The following is a 13,137-nucleotide window of genomic DNA, read 5'->3' as shown; positions in this document are numbered from 1 at the left end:
GATGAAAAGGAGAAGATTAACTAAGAGGGAAAGTAGAAAGTCCTCAATCACATGGATTTGTCTTAGCACTCAGCACTAAATAGAAACACTGAAATCTTTATGAAACCACCTTAAAAGATGTTGAAAAGGACTCATATCATCTCAAAATGTGAAGCCAGATTAATTCCTTCTTCATTCTCAAGAACATTCTTTCTTCCCTGTTTCTTCAGGTACCTCTCCTCCATCCTCTAGACAACACTGTTTGAAAAGATCACTGTTACCTGCAGCTGCTGAAAAATGGGATTAAACAGCTCCAGCTCTTTCTCCAAGTAAAACTACTTGATTGACTTTCAAAGCAAAAGCAATTCAAACTGAAGAAATTCAATTCATCCTTACAAGCAAAGGTATCCTCTGTAAGAAAATCACGTCCCCTTCTTGGGTATGAGTGGAATGGGTACAAAAATGAAGCAAATGGCTCAAGGATGGCCACAGTCAGAGAAAACCAGAAGTCCATGAAAGTCAGCCTTGACAGCTGAAGTGAAGGAATGTAAGGGCTGGCCCAGCACTGCCCCAAGGGTGCTCCTCCTGGGGTGTTGCCACAGCTTTATATTGAAGCCTTCATCAATTCTCTGCGCTCATCTCCTCCCACTGCCTAATTAAATTAATTACATAGGCCACAGAAAGCATCCAGGCTGCCCCTACTTGAGTCTGTCTACAGAAATTTTGTGTCCTAGGCACATCTAATCTATAGCTAGGAGCCTATACTTTTTTTTTGTTTTCAAGGTGTGGGGTATATTTGAGTCATTTGGTCAAATGAAAGCACCACAAAGGCATGTGCTGAGGCTTCAACCACCCTTTCTAGTCTTTCCTAGTGGTTTTGGTGGGGAGAAATGTCTATGTCTCACATGAGAATTGTCTCAGAGTAAATCAGATGTCTGAAACTGGTCAGAGGAACTGTTCCATATAAAAAAGACTGCTTCCCTTCCTGGCTTGCTGAAGCAGGTCAGGGTGCCTGACTTCAGCAGACACCTCCACTGCAAAGGCTGAAACTTAGTTTGCACCACCATAAGTAACCAAAGCCATAAAAAAGCCCCACAAAAAAAACCCACAAAAAACCACAAAAGGACACAAAAGATATGCAGAAGTTCAATAGAATTCTAGGAGCCCAATTATAATTTCAAGCACACTTAAGCATTTGGATTCAGATTTAAAACCAAGGGCTCTGGTTCTTCATGAAACTTGGTGAGAAGTTATCAATACTGACAGAGGAAGCTGGGCCATCCCATAATGAGTTGCTCCCCCTCCAAAAAATCAGCACTTAGTCATACACTAAAGGCAGGCTGGCTCAGCAAGAAATGATGGAGCACCACTTAAAAGCATATTTTTTTCTCCAGTGAACAAACTTGATAGGATGATCTTTGTCCTTCCCCTCACATCACCATGACAGATACCCATTTCTGTTGGTACAATTAAAAACTGATTGAAAGCACCTCATCACTTTCTTCTTTCTTCATAATAGAGAATAATTATTTACCCAGACAGGTGGTTTTGTGATAGAGGTCATATCTCCAATCACTGACTTTCCATGGCATAAAAATAATTATCATTCATGACATGGTGTGTCACTAGCATCCCTCTCCTGCAGATTCCAAGGGATAAAACAGTTCTGTAACTTTACACTCTGATCATCTCTGTCACTCTATGTTATTTTCACTATGGGTTGTAGTTTTACTGTTGGAAAGAAATACCATGTGATAAAAAGTTGTGATACTCATGCATTAATTTTCCCACTATTTTCTCTCCCCTCCTCTTCATTTTAAAGGGTTAAGAAATTTGTTGCAAACATTGTGCCATAATAAAACTTTTCATAAAGCCTCTGAAGTGAAATATTTGTGTAAAAGAAATATGAAAACAGAGAAGTAGCTGATTTGGGGAATGTTTTCCTCCCTTATTTCAATCAAACCCCAAACCTGAGTTAAAAGATTAATGGTTTAATACTTTCTGAATAAAAAACTGGTTTACCTGCTTAGGTAAATCTCAGGATGCAAAACAAAATTACACATGTGAATATTGATATTTTAATTGCAACTGATTTGAATGGGTATATATATATATGCATATCAATATAAAATTAGGATAATCCATCAGGAACATAAAGCTTAAAATGGTTTATAATTTTCAAAAATATGAATTTCTTAAAAATGCATGCCAAACTCTTTTACTGGTTATACATTCACCTGACCTTCCAAAGAGGTCCTGGAGTCCAGAGGACTCATTACCAAATTGCTGAATGCCATTAAAGGTCGACTTCAACTTGTCAGCACTTCAAATATCACAGCCCTGTGTACACTGAGCAAACCCACATTTGCAGCAACTTTTTCTATGGATCACTGGATTGGAGTAAAACTGCTGCAAAGTTCATGCCCAGCTGCTTCTTTCTATATCCATTTTCTGCCACCGAGAACATGGTTTTAACTTTCCAGGCAGGTCATCTTTTTTCTGATGGTGAACAATATTTATGGCAGTCTCTTGTTGTTTCTCTGTATTGGTTAAATTGGATGCTAAACTTTATCTTTTAAGAGAAAAAAAAAGGCCAAGGAGTAGGCAGAGAGACTTCAGGTTTTTTCAGTCCTCGAAGTGCTTCTCTTTTCCCCAGTCTGTTTGCATATTTAAATGAGATTTGCATTAGCTGCAGATAAGAATAACCATTCTAGTCTGTAGGATATCAGCTCTCTGACAGCACAGCTGGGTGTCAGTGGCAATGTGATGGTTTCTTAGGAACTTGGTTGTAGACCACTTCAGGATTTCTGATTTTTCACACAAACCAGTTTTGTAAAAGAGGATGAAGTATTAAAATTCAGTTTTTCTGTCTCACACTGTCCCCTGTCCAACACACTTTTATTTGTTGAACAGTGCATGAGGCAGCATGCTACAAAAAGAAAGAATAAGGATATTTATTTGCCTAAAAGAACAGAGTGTTCTTCACACCAAAAGCAAGAGAACATGGGTTCTGTTTCAGGCCCCTGTTGTATTCAGGACAAATGCGTGCAACAGCACACATAAGTCATGCGATCACACTAGACCTTCAAGTTTAAAGATTTTTTGAGTCTCTGTGGTTTGTCACTGTGACCCAGAACACTTCAACAGGTGCCTTGTCCAAAGCCCTTTTGATTCTTCCCAAAGGTCCCAGTAGACACAGTGACAGCTCCATGAGATCCAAATGCTCATTGAGTCACTTTATCTTCTTACATCTCCAAGCTATGGGAAAGACGTTTCTGAGGTGGTCCTGTCTCCTCAGATGGGGGGCTTCACTCAGTTTCCATGAAATAGAAGATGTAAGATAGATTTAAAGACTTAAGCACATCGCTGATGCAGGGTGAAATCCCATGATTTGGGTGGGGTACCAGACACCCAATTATTAAGGACAGCTATCCACTTTACTGTGTGTAGAATTGATTTAAAGACTGTCATGAAGAGCAACTGCTCATCCAGAAAGTTGAGGTAGTTATTAAATCTTTGGAAATCCAGCAGCAGAAGTGAAGCACTCAGAGGTTTGTGGCCCCAGGCTGCTCTGAGATGTGCTGGTGCACTGTCACTTAGGTCTGTGCAGGAGCTGTGGAAGAATGAGAAGCAGAAGGTGAGCCTGAAGACTTCTGAAGAACTGACTCTGCTCCTGACATGGAGTTACCTTATCCCTAATGTCAACTCTGTATGGGGAAGAAAAGTGAGCAGGGAAGGAGAAGAAAGAGCATGAAGGAGTGAATGTGGAAGGAATGTAAGTAGATAAAAATCACAGAATCATAGAATGATGGAGGTCAGCTCCCCTCAATCCTACCTCCTTTTTCACATCAAAGTACAAGGTGTTAAAAGAATGACTGTGTGGACTGAGGGAAAACTTGGGGCTTCACTGAAGTAGAGAATGTGTTTCTCAGGCTGAACCCAGAGCAAAGGTGGAGAGCTTTATTGTGCAGGTCATGATGTAATGTGCAGTCAGGGAGTGCAGCAGTCAGTTTCTGCTTTTCTGCTTTTTGTTGTGTTTTGGAGAACAGCAGTGATAACTATCTATTAAAAGTCCTGCACTGCACGTCTCCCTTGAGCAAGTTTTCTGTAGGAGCTAATATCTCCTCTGAAGGACAACTCCCACTAGTATCTTCCTAACTCTGTGCATTAATCCAAAACTGGAGGGGAAACCTTCACTGTTGAACCCACACCACTGCTCCCTGAATTATTCTGAATTCTCTAAAGAGGTTTCAGACCCAAATATAAGCTGGCCTCAGTTCAGCTTAGGCGGTAAATCCAGCGAGGTCACAACCTGGGGAAGGGTGACAGCTGGCTCCACGCTGAACCACACGTGCTGCTTGTCTCAGGGATGAATTATTGAGCGTCTGCCGTGGTGTGGCATCCGTCAGGGGAAGGCACGCATGGCTTTATCTGGGTCTGTGCTCCACTCGTGCCTGCCAGGCTCCTCCAAATCCTGCAAACCAAGCAGCAGTCCCTATGCTGGTCACAAACAAGGCTTTTAATTGCCACTTCTCTTGACATTCTCAGCAGCAAGAGCAGAGCTGGAGGTTTCACAGTGATCCCTGTTCAGGGCCTAATTGGAGGAGCTGGTGGAGGATGCCAGATGAATGCACTGGATTGCTCCTCTTCAACAACTTGAGGGCCTCCGTAATAACTCACCAGGCTCCGGCTCTGATTCTCTTCTGGAGATCCTAGGAGCAGGAAAGGAGCCTCAGTGGCTCTTCTGTTTGTTAGGCGGGCAGCTCACTGTAACTCTTAAGGAGCTTCCCACACCTTTCAACTTCAGGATGAATTTTGTGATGCTTTTGTCAGTGTTTTCAAGGTGGAAAGAAAGGTTTCAGCTATTGCATTTAAAATTCAGATACACATGTTCATGTAGCGTCGGGCCAGAGACTGCAAAGAAACTGTAAAGTGGTGGATAGGAGATGGAATCTGTGCTCTCTGGTAAAGCAGCTCTGTTTTCTTCTTTCACTCTTTGCATTTTATTTAACAAGGCATGAACATTGCCTCGCACTGCAACTGCACGCTAGAGAGCAGGGCTGCAGAGCTTTGAAACGTAAATGCTGTTTCTTCCCACCCTCCCTGGAGTTCTCTCGTTGCTATTTATTTTCATTAGTAGAAATGAAAACAAATTAAGGAGTGCAACACTCAATAGAGTAGGACTGCAGTACAACTGCTGGCACCTGGAGCATTTTCTAACTCCAGTGGTGCCCCCACATTGGAACAAAGCTCAGCTGACTTTGAAATGTCAGAGACTGGGACTCCTTTTTTTTTCTCTGGTCATGTCTTTGTATAAAGTTCTTGATCTGACAGCTCAGTTCCTGTTTTACCCACAAAGCCAATTCCCCTCCCAGCCTTCCCCAGAGGTCTGTTTGCTTGAATGATCAGGGTTCAGCTTCTCAGCTGGTTTGCTCCATTTGATTTAGTACCTTTGGGTTTGGTTACACTCATTACCAATACACCCAGTAGTTCATATTATGAATTATGATAAGCACTTTGTTTCCCTCCTTTGTGTAACCTTCAAACTTTCTGGTGCAACTGTGTGCACACTCCTTAGTCTTGTTTTCCTACCAAGTTCAGTTAGTCTTCCTGGCCAACTCAGTTTCATTTTTTCACTTATTTAAGAGGTTCAGGAAACACAGGGCATATTTTCTTCGATTACACAAAAGGCCCCAAATTTTACTTCTGTTTTCTTCTGGTTTTGCTAGGATATATTGCTTCTATTTTGTGAGTCTACCTAATTGCCTGGAGAAGAAACTTAAAGCCCAGCAACAGCAAAGCCAAGTGTTCTGGGTCTCCACTGACAGCATAGCATGAAGGGTATTGCTCCTGAACCATGCTGGCCACAGGAAAAATTAATACTTGAATTAGGGGAAAAAAGAAGTCACAAAATTTCATTTCACAAAATGAAAGTAAGCATTAAAATATGGGCCTACAAAAATTCTGAGCATACTGGTAAATCATCTTTCTTATTCTTCCTGTCTAGTAAGATGGCAAAATGTGTAGATGAATACCTGAGGAAAGGGAATAGAATGTAGGACTTCAGGAAGGTCAGCACAAAAAGGGTCAATATTTTTTCTTTCAAATTGTTTTGCTTGCCCCCCCCAAAAAAACACAGCCTCTTCTCAAAATTAAAACCAAAATGTCTTGAAAACTTCCAGCAATCTAGAAAGAAAATTTGGTTTTTAAACTCAGACTACAACTATCAATTCTGTCTTATCCTAACATTTAATAGAGTGAAAAACAAAAAACTACCTTTTGCAAATATCACTTAAAATGTTGTTCAAAGTAATGCTTAAAATATTGTTCACTTTGAAATCAACAACAACAACAACAAAAGACAGAAGCAACTAATTTTTAATCATACTAAGAGGCTCCTCAGTCAAAACTTTCAGCTGGTGCAACTTACAGCTTCTCTCAGCTGAAGTACATTTTCTAGCAAGAAATTCAACCCCATTGTGAAACATTTAACACAGTAGTTAGTTTCACTGGGGTAAAATACCCGTGGCAGTTCTGAAGTATTACAGGGCACAGAAGCAGGGTGAGACTGTAATCCTTCCCTTACCCAGTGGTGGTGATGCTGAATATTTTGTTGTGTGGTGGTGGGTCCCAGCCCCATGGTACCTCTGGCTGTGGCTGCCAGGTTGCTTAGGGAATTGAAGGGGTTTGTTTCCCTCTGCAGAGGGGTCCCTTGGCACAGACCAGCTAATTTATCCATGTTTTGCATCCTGCTAGCACAGGACCAAGCCTAGAGCAGCACAGGACCAAGCCTAGAGCAGCACAGGAAATGTTATCCTAGGTGCCTGCATTCCCAGTGTAACTTCCACCTGCCAGTATTTACTGATGGACCAGGCTCTTGAGACAATCCTTCCTGCCCTGTGCCAAGCTCAGGCATAGAGGGTTTTTTGGAAGTAGAGGGGATTCTAAGGCATCGTGTGTAGTTCTGCACCTTTTCTCTTGCCACGCTGCCAGTTTTCATCCCTGGTTTTATTTTCTGAAGAACTTCTTCCCAATGCCTTTTCTTGTTAATTAGGATGGCATCATGCCAAGTAAAAGGTTTTGGCTATTACTAGAGCTCCTGAGACAGCGTTTGCAGAAAGTTAATACAATTTCCTGCACTCCCTGACAACGTACAGCCCTAAAATTGGATTGACTCTTCATATTTCCAAATTGATGAGGTCAGCATAGTCTTCGAATCATTCCCCTGCCTGTAAAACACACATGGGGTACCAGAGAGATTTACATTCAGTGAAGAGGTGATTATGTGCTGATTTGACTCCTGCTGCTCCAAGACAGAAAAAAGTTCTCACTCCTTGACTCTTCTCAGCAAAGCAGTGAGCAGTTTTGATGGTCTAACTTCAACAGCTCTTCCTTTACACTCCAACTTGAATTTTATTATTTTACTGTTATTTTGCTCTGGAATGAAAGACTGTGGCTCTGACAGAGCATTGTAGCTGACTCCTGGTTAGTAAGGGGGCACCCAGATGAACATTCATTGAGTCTACATGCAAACTTTGTAACAGCAACATGGTATTCAGACACCAAAGTATTTCTGTTTCAGACTGGGACGTATACTGACAGAAAAAGAGCATGAAATATTACCAAACCTGCTTGCATCTTCTCAGGTGTCTAAAAGCTGCATATTTTGGTGGAAAACATTGCAGGTGAAGAGCCATTTGCCAAGTCTGTGACAAACATGTAATCTGGAGCAGAAGGAGAGATGAAATATATGTTGGTTGGGTTCTTCTCTCCCCACACAGAATTTTACCTTTTCTTCTATTTTGGAGTACAACAACATAGAAAGGAAGAGAAGAGAAGAGAAGAGAAGAGAAGAGAGAAGAGAGAAGAGAGAAGAGAGAAGAGAGAAGAGAGAAGAGAGAAGAGAGAAGAGAGAAGAGAGAAGAGAGAAGAGAGAAGAGAGAAGAGAGAAGAGAGAAGAGAGAAGAGAGAAGAGAGAAGAGAGAGGAGAGAGGAGAGAGGAGAGAGGAGAGGAGAGAGGAGAGGAGAGGAGAGGAGAGGAGAGGAGAGGAGAGGAGAGGAGAGGAGAGGAGAGAGAAGAGAGAAGAGAGAAGAGAAGAGGACTACCACCTCAAGCAAAAAGCTTGAATCCAGAGACATTTTGTTGGTTTAAAACTTTTCAGCCTAACTAGCAGACATTCTATAGACTACTAAAAAAAAGAAAAAAGAACAAAACAAGAACAGAAAAGTGGAAACATTCCATATTGAAGAATTGAATCAAATTGCCTTATTTCTTCGAAGTTTTCTCATTACTGCTCCAAGCAATTTTCTCTGAACTGGCAAATCTCCATGAAGTGAGCTGGTTTTGACAAACCAGTAATTTTTGACAGAACCATTCAGCTATGACATTTCTAGACCTGTGAGTATAATCTTGCCCTGAAATTTTGCTTCTGATAAGAAAAGCCAATACTGGTGATCAGTGGCTGGGCTCTCAGAGGGTGGATAACCAACTTCCATCACCCTGCAGCAACAATGCTGCAGCTCCCCCCTCCCCACATGGTGCTGGGAGGCTCCACTTCCCCTGGGCACCACTCTGCCTTTTGCTTTTGAAGCTACCTCTGCTCTTCCCGGGAGTCTCCTAACAAAGGGGCACACACCAGGTGGGTTCCTTTGGTCTAACTCAACTACGTTATTTTTATCTGGTCCTGTCTTTTCCAGGTTAGCTCTTTCCCCTCTCCCCGTGATCCCTGCACAATTGCAAATGGGTTGTGGCTGGTTTATGCACTCACTGCACGCTCCTGTCTTTTTTTTTTCTTGGTCACTGCCCACAGAAACACACACTGTCCGACTTCAGAGCTGACCTTCTGACCTCTCAACATTCAAAAGATGTTCCAGGGATTCCTTAAGTCACAGATTTTATAAAGCATCAGTACTTCAGGAAGTCTTTCTAAATTGGTGGCCACTTTGAAGAGGAGGCCATTGTAGTTGTGTATAGGCTCACAACCCTTCAGAGGTATAAAAGGTTTTTTAGAGAAGGATAGTATCCAAGTGTTACAAATCTGTCTTCATCTTGATTATGAATGGATGGGGAAAAAAACGTATTACATCAGTCACAAAATGGACTTTTCTATTGCCATCCCCAAATTCACATTTTATCTTGAAAGGGAATTTCATTCATATTATTCCTCAACATCTGGATGAAGCCTCACCTACTAATACCTCACAGCAGCATTTTTCAAATAGTTCTGTGTAAGTGCCTAGGGGCAGATGCATGATCCCATGAAGGGATGTGAAAGAAAATCCTGAAGTGATGGCTACCACATTTTTTATCATGTCAGTGTTTTGCATCTTAACAGTGAAGGCAGTAGGGTAGAATCTCCTTTCAAATTCTGTGAGTAAATAGCTTTCTTGTAAAAACTAGATTTTCCACTAACTGATGGCAGCTACAAGCTGTCAATCATTGTGAAATCCAAGGATAGATGAAGCACAGCAAATGTATTGTTATTGCCTGCTGGGCTGGAAGTGTATCCAGGCTGGTTCACAGCTCCTTTGTGTTGTGCCGAGTCTATAGATTTCACAAGTACAATACTCCTGCCAGGCACCCACTGGAAGAAAGGAAAGTCCAATTTCTTGTGGACTTCATCAGAAGCACAAACATCATTAGACCCAGATTCATCCAGAGGAAGAAAAAGAGTCTTGGTCCACAACAAAAACAATGTTCCCTCCTGTGCAAACCGTTGTTTAAGCAGAAGGACCTTCAGAGCAAAACTTTTGTAGAACAGACAGAAAAGAAAATGAAAATTATTCTTGCTTCGGGAAACTTGTGTGATGTCCAGAACCACAGCTATTGCCTTCTAGAACACACAATAAATCAGCCCTGAGCACTCCCTTCCTCCCAAAGTCACAAATGCTGCCTGGACACATCACAGCAGCCCCAAGATGCTCCAGCTGTTCAGAGAAGCTGAACACAGAGCCACAAGTGCTCAGACCCAGGAAAAACCTGTTTAATGTTTCTTCATGCCCAGATACCTTGGAGTTTCATTGCTTCATTTGTGTGCCCTGTGACAGGGTAATAAATGCCTGCTTTTCCAACTTCTATAACACAATGTCTGGCCTAGCATAAATGATTCTGTTTCAGAATGTAGATGCAAATAAATATCGGTTTGGACTTAATAATTTATCATTTCTAATCAACTCTTGTACATCTAAACAAGGGACTAGGTCTTTTTGTCCTTTCTGGAGCCTCCTGGAAAGGGTTGTTTTTCTCCCTGAAGCATTTGGGAGCATTAATTTTTATAATTAAGTGAGAAAAATAGGAATAGTCATCCTGAGAGGAGTATATCTGTAAGAGTGGAACAAACAGGAGTCAGCAGCACTGTAACTTAGGCTGAACTGATTCCACTTAACTAACAACAGCAAACCACACATGCTGCTCCTGCTCTGGAAGCATGTGGTAGAGGACAGTGGGAGAACATTGAAAAAGGACATGAAAACTGTATTGCATTTGGATCGTTATGGAAATGTTTACTAGGCTCAGCCAGGGTAGTGGTCCGGCTTTGGTAATTTTTTTTAACAATTCTTAATAGCTCTTTCTCCCTTTATCTTTTCAGACCAAACCTGGTTAGCTTAGAGCAAAAAGATGGGTTCTGTTTTTCAAGTAAAACTGAAAGCACTAAAAGACAGTTCAAAATCACAGGTTTATAGTCGATTTCATGAAGAAAAAAATGGAACTAAACTGAAAAGTATTGTTAGGAATTATTAGGAAAGCAAGGAAAGCAGTCCTCATAAAAGACATTTGCTACTGCTAAATAAGCAAAATTGATAAAAATAGTAATTGATATAATAAATACAAATAAAAATTGATATAATAGTCTTCTCTGACCATGTCCTTCACAACAGTGGAAGTGTGGCAGAAAAATTCTCTTAATTGTACATCTTTAGGAAAGATGATTATTGTTCTCTCCAACTCCAGTGAATGGTGAAGCTGGTTAAGGCATTCTTAGTTGGGTGCATTTTGTTAAGAATACTTTGGGTTTGGCAACAGGAAGGAAAAAAATCCTAATTCTGGTCACTTTAACAGGCTAGGAAGCAACAGGACAGAGTTTCAATGGCTCTCAGAGGGCAAACCCCAGCACAGATCTTCAAGGTACATCAGAAGCTTCCTTTAGTTTCTCAAATGACATCTGTGCCATCTTCTTGGCTGGAGGCACATGTCCAGCAGATAGCCTTTGTCACATATTTTTGCTTTCCTAGAAGATCTGAGATGAGTATTTCATGGTTTACATGACAGTTTTTAATACACAACATTTCTGTATGAGTGCTTAAAGTCCAGAACCAGGCTAAATGCTTGGAGACAAATGTGCCTGACTGTTCTGAATGTCAAAAACGTTTCTTGCAATAGATGACATGTGGTTAGCTGAGAGCATCAAAATGGAAATCTTGCTGTACAGGAAAGATGTGAGGCACCTGCTTTGAGAATCTTTCCTGTGAAACATTTTATTTATTTCCAATTTCCTTATCTACCAGGTCCCTGAGTCTGTCAATAATCTGATGGTGGCTTTGAATTACAGCCTGAATAAAAAGTGTTGGTAGGCCTTTAATACAAGAGACCACGTGTCTCAGTTTATCAAACTACCTATTTTTTTTTATTATTCCTTTCTCTACAACTTGTCTTTGTGAGACCAAATTCTCTGCCCTCTGGCAACCACTAAAAACAGCTTGCAAGTGAAGCTTTTCCTCCCCGTTATTGAAACATGAGATGAAACAAAAGGCACATCCATCACTCTGATAGATAAAGATTTCTGTTATCATTATTTTCACTAAACACCAATGAAAATTTAAGCTTATTAATTAGAGCAGACCACTGCTGGTGCCATCTTCAATGCCAGTGATGATAATTTAAACATATTTCTAGTTTGGGCCAATCCAATCCTTTGGCTACTAAAGTGACCCGAAAGGGTCACATTTGGGCTTTGACAACAAGACACTCATGCAGCACCCACCACTAATAAGGACACTAATAGAAGATGACAAAAGTAAATGGGCCCAAGTTTTTGCTTGATTGCTCCATTTCATTATAATTCTCACAGTTTCATGCTGCTCAATGCCTTTCAGAATTAAATAATCAACCTGCACAGAGGAGCAAGCAGTGCCCTTCCTGCATGACCCATTTTAGGAAGGGTTCTCTAAGCATGCTGCAATTCATGGGAAGGAAATAATGAGCAACAATGCAGGCAAGTCACTGAACTTCAATAGTAGAGGGGGAAGTCCCCCTTTACTATTACAGCTCTGTTTTCTCACTTGCTAAACCAGTTCATCTGCAGTTACCTGTCACCCTCACCCTCAAAGTTCAGGTGCAGAGCTACAATCAGGAAAAACATGCTCACCACCCTCTTGGGCAACAGCCTGACCATGCACAGACACACAAAAAAGGATTTGTTCCGTCACAGGAAAATTATCTCAGGGCACAGCATTCCACCACATATTAGGGTTTATTGAAATTCAGAAAAGGCAAAATCTTCCCTTTTTGTATTTGCTGCTCTGTGTGAAGAATGAAATGATTCTCTCCAGTGTTACAGACTTTTTTCCAGCCTCACTTGATCCTTATAAATCAGATGACCTTCCTGCAAGCACCAGACAATCCCATGCATGTGGCTAGACTTCGTTTTTATTGCACTCTTATACAGACAACTATTCTATCATTTTTTGTATTCTAGTTCAAGAAACTGAGAAACTGCTTTTTTTTTTTTTTTTCTTCTGTAGTGGGCTTTCTTCTTTTTTCAAGTTACTGCATGTTTTGAAGTAGTTTCCTAGACATAATATTCTCCATATCATGAGGATATTAGGTATAATTTTGACTACAGTGAAAAGGATGTAATACAGGAATAAATGAAGGGAATACATAAAGTCACACAAAAGAATTACCTGTAGGAGATCAGAAACAGATCCAGAGCCTATGCTAATTAAAGTGGTTTTTCATCACATTGTCTTCTCTTATAAGGGATGTAGTAGGCAAAGTGCCCACTTGAGCCTTTATTTTCCACAATTGCCTTCTAGGCTTTCCAGCAGTTCCTGTGGAAAGCATTAATTAGACACAAGGAAGGCAGAGACTACAAAGGTCAGTTGTGTTGATGATGTTTTGTCACCTGCATTTGAATTCAAGAATTTTTCCCATCAGTA

This window comes from Cinclus cinclus, chromosome 2 (assembly GCF_963662255.1).
Source record: "Cinclus cinclus chromosome 2, bCinCin1.1, whole genome shotgun sequence".
NCBI classification, from domain to species: Eukaryota; Metazoa; Chordata; class Aves; order Passeriformes; family Cinclidae; genus Cinclus; species Cinclus cinclus.
The sequence above is the reverse complement of the archived record's forward strand: the minus strand, read 5'-3'. Positions refer to the sequence as shown.